We start from the raw sequence: 4844 nt of genomic DNA, 5'->3' as shown, positions 1-4844 counted from the left end.
CTCTTTGTTCATTGTGTCTTATATTGAAATGTCATATGTTCTAGCTGCCATGAGAATGCCTAGAATCCCTGGTGTTGAAGCAAGGAGAAAACATAGTACTAGTCTGGGTACTGAGTGCAGATTAAGCCTGGATAAACACTTTCTGTTGAGATTTATTTTAAGTCCAGGACTAGGCATAATATGTGTCCAGGAAACTGTCCCTATATTTATTGCATACATGAATTCTAATGTCAATTTCTATGGCAATCAAGCATGCTTTATTTATTGTAGCATGTATTCTAATTTCCATTTCTATTGCTTTCACAATTGATGCTGAAGGTTTTTTTATTTTATTTATTTAACCTTTATTTAACCAGGTAGGCAAATTGAGAACACGTTCTCATTTACAATTGGGACCTGGCCAAGATAAAGCAAAGCAGTTCGACACATACAACAACACATAGTTACACATGGAGTAAAACAAACATATAGTCAATAATACAGTGAAAAAAAAATACGTCTATATACAATGTGAGCAAGTGAGGTGAGATAAGGGAGGTGAAGGCAAACAAATATATGTATAAATAAATAAAAATATAAAAAGGCCATGGAGGCGAAGTGAGTACAACACAGCAAGTAAAATAAAAACTAAAAAACACTGGAATGGTTGGTTTGCAGTGGAAGAAAGTGCAAAGTAGAGACAGAAATAATGGGGTGCAAAGGAGCAAAATAAATTAATAAATAATACAGTAGGTAAAGAGGTAGTTGTTTGGGCTAAATTGTAGATGGGTTATGTACAGGTGCAGTAATCTATGAGCTGCTCTGACAGCTGGTGCTTAAAACTAGTGAGGGAGATAGGTGTTTCCAGTTTCAGAGATTTTTGTAGTTCGTTCCAGTCATTGGCAGCAGAGAACTGGAAGGAGAGGCGTCCAAAGGAAGAATTGGTTTTGGGGGTGACTAGAGAGATATACCTGCTGGAGCGCGTGCTACAGGTAGGTGCTGCTATGGTGACCAGCGAGCTGAGATAAGGGGGGACTTTACCATGCAGGGTCTTGTAGATGACCTGGAACCAGTGGGTTTGGCGACGAGTATGAAGCGAGGGCCAGCCAACGAGAGTGTACAGGTCGCAGTGGTGGGTAGTATATGGGGCTTTGGTGACAAAACGGATGGCACTGTGATAGACTGCATCCAATTTATTGAGTAGGGTTTTGGAGGCTATTTTGTAAATGACATCACCGAAGTCGAGGATTGGTAGGATGGTCAGTTTTACAAGGGTATGTTTGGCAGCATGAGTAAAGGATGCTTTGTTGCGGAATAGGAAGCCAATTCTAGATTTGACTTTGGATTGGAGATGTTTGATGTGGGTCTGGAAGGAGAGTTTACAGTCTAACCAGACACCTAGGTATTTGTAGTTGTCCACATATTCTAAGTCAGAGCCGTCCAAAGTAGTGATGTTGGATAGGCGGGCAGGAGCAGGCAGTGATCGGTTGAAGAGCATGCATTTGGTTTTACTTGTATTTAAGAGCAGTTGGAGGCCACGGAAGGAGAGTTGTATGGCATTGAAGCTCGCCTGGAGGGTTGTTAACACAGTGTCAAAAGAAGGGCCAGAAGTATACAGAATAGTGTCGTCTGCGTAGAGGTAGATCAGAGAATCACCATCAGCAAGGGCGACATCATTGATGTAAACAGAGAAGAGAGTCGGTCCAAGAATTGAACCCTGTGGCACCCCCATAGAGACTGCCAGAGGCCCGGACAACAGACCCTCCGATTTGACACACTGAACTCGATCAGAGAAGTAGTTGGTGAACCAGGCGAGGCAATCATTAGAGAAACCAAGGCTGTCGAGTCTGTCAATGAGGATGTGGTGATTGACAGAGTCAAAAGCCTTGGCCAGGTCAATGAATACGGCTGCACAGTATTGTTTCCTATCGATGGCGGTTACGATATCGTTTATGACCTTGAGCGTGGCTGAGGTGCACCCATGACCAGCTCTGAAACCAGATTGCATAGCGGAGAAGGTGTGGTGTGATTCGAAATGGTCGGTAATCTGTTTGTTGACTTGGCTTTCGAAGACCTTAGAAAGGCAGGGTAGGATAGATATAGGTCTGTAGCAGTTAGGGTCAAGGGTGTCCCCCCCTTTGAAGAGGGGGATAACCGCAGCTGCTTTCCAATCTTTGGGGATCTCAGACGACACGAAAGAGAGGTTGAAGAGGCTAGTAATAGGGGTGGCAACAATTTCAGCAGATAGTTTTAGAAAAAAAGGGTCCAGATTATCTATTTGTCCAGAGCCTGCGGCTGGAGTCCGGGGAAACTGAGAGAAAAAAGTCCCGGAATGCTCCGGTCCGAGTCGCGTTGCACAAAAGTGCCGGTAGATTATCGAGCTAAAGGAATAGCTGATGACCACAAAACGTGGGCAGCTGAAACACCAACGCTAGCCAGCAAACCGGCTAATTTCGGGGCAGCTACAGATTAGCTTCTGGCTAGCTATCGGAGTAGCTTCTGGTTAGCTTTCAGGCTAGCTTCTGAATTAGCCCCTGGCTAGCTTCCACGATGGATTTTCAGATTGAGGTAAATAATACTTTTTGTAATTGGTGAAGCGGGTTGCAGGAAAGCTTTTGCAGGAAAGCTTTTGTAGTTGAGTTCTTGGATAATAAAATAAATAAAAGATATGCGAAGAAAAGGTGTAAATATATATATATACAGGACACGACACGACAATACGGAAAAAGACGTCTGAACTGCTAAGCCACCTTGGAAGGAAGGTCTTTGTTTAATGTAATTGACATTGACCATAAGCCTGTTTTAGAATTAGAGACCTTATGGCACTGAGCTTAATGACTTATGCATGCTTAACCTCACCTCTTAATACTTACTGCATTATGTCTCAGTCAGAATAGCAAATATTTGTCCCACTTGTTTTAATGTGTAAAGGCTTTGAGCATTCATGAGGTCTTCATTAACACCACATGCTTCTCAAGTCATTTATAGCATTTCTAATTAGATAAAGGGGATATAACAGGCCTTTACATCTGGTGTTACATCTGGCATTTGCTATGATCCACTGTAGCGCAGCTGGTAGAGCATGGAGCTTGCAATGCCAGGATTGGGGGTTCGGGTCCCGGGACCAACTCTTTGTTACTATCCAACAGGGAGCACCAGCTGAGCAGGACAAGTTCCTGCTCAGCTGGTGCTCCCTGTTGGACAGTAACAAAGATTTGGTGAGTCAAGATGAGTCACGCCCAATGTGGTCGTATGGAAGAGCAGCACTGTCTTGAACCCTGCCAGGACCACTCCCTCTACCCCCAAACACACCATTACTATACCCTCAGGTCAGTACTGTACTAACCTAACGTAGCAGGTGTTAAAGAAATACGCTTGCAGGATCCTCACATCAGATTTCCAAGGGGAAATTAAGATAGGTTGAAGATAATGTATCCCTGACAAATGTATAAAAAAAGTAAAAAATTATGACGCTGCTAAGGATGGTACTGTACTGAAAATGCAGATATACAAACAGCTGCCAGTCTCTCTATTCATCTTGGAAAAGTTGGTACTGTCTTCTCTCTCCTTCCCCTCTTTCTTTCTTTCTCTCTCCTCCCCTTTTTCACTCCCTCAGTCTTCCCCCTCCAACCCCCCCCTCTCTCACTTCTCCATCTCTCTCTTTCTGATAGCACAAGATGCTGACCGGTTCTTTAACCTGTTGGCCAACACCCAGGGGCATCGGCTTGACGACCAGCAAGGGACCCTTCCCTTGTTGCCAGGGTTACTGCTGGTCATCAGGATGGGGTGAAGGCAAAGGCTGGACCCGGTCCAGCTGTCACACCCCAGGTAGGCCCTATTCTGACTTCCAAATCAACCCCTAGCCCAATGTTTTTCTTCCCAAAGGGGTGCACATTTTAGCCCCTACTTCCAAGGGACAAGGGGAGCAGGTAGCTGACTATTGGTGGCTATTTAGCAGCCTGATGGTCTGGGGGTAGAAGGTATTGGCCAGTCTGGAGGGGATATAACAGGCCCCTTGCTGGTTCGTTTTAACCATGATAATCCTGTACTCTCACTCACCAATGGGAATGGAGAAAAGCACACAATTGAATCACTAGTTGAAATTGAGACCAAAAATACAAACTTTATTCAGAATGTTGAGAAGATAATTTTCATTCCCATCATAACAGGTCAACATTAGATCACTTCTGTGGTTGGGTTTACGTAGGCCTGGATTTGGGTTAGGCCGGATCCAGCATCCCAGCCAATTAAATGCGTCCCACTGTGGATTTATAAAAAATAAATGCGCTTGGCTGTCAACAAGATACAGAATGCGACCCTTTATAGAAACACATGCACATAAACAACCTCTGTCTGCTATTTGCGGTTGGTAAACTAAGTAATGGGTAATGGATACTACTGTGCTGATTCCATAATGCAATGCATTTGTCTTGTAGGGCTGTTCTCCTGTCCAATGTTGGTTAGAATGCGCCTCAATCTTCTATCTGATACCATAACCCATACAAGGCATTGTCATGTTGTATTCTCCTTCATGTGCCTTCTTTGGGATTCAAGTGCGTACTGCAATCAGTGCACACATACGGTCGTTCCTCATTGTGCATTGTCTGGTGCTTATTCAGCGAAGCTAACGTGGCAAAACATTTATAGCATTCAGAACACATATACGGTCTCTCCCCTGTGTGAACTCTCATATGCACTTTCAGGTTATCTCGTCTGTTAAAACCACAATGGCAAACCGGGCAAGGAAACGGTTTGTCCTCTGTGTGAATCCTCCTATGCTTTGTCAGACAATCACTCGACCTGAAGCCTTTGCCACAGTCACTGCAACAATGGGGTCTTTCCCCTGTGTGAATCATCATATGTCT

This window comes from Salvelinus fontinalis, chromosome 34 (assembly GCF_029448725.1).
Source record: "Salvelinus fontinalis isolate EN_2023a chromosome 34, ASM2944872v1, whole genome shotgun sequence".
NCBI lineage: Eukaryota > Metazoa > Chordata > Actinopteri > Salmoniformes > Salmonidae > Salvelinus > Salvelinus fontinalis.
This window is presented reverse-complemented; position numbering follows the sequence as displayed.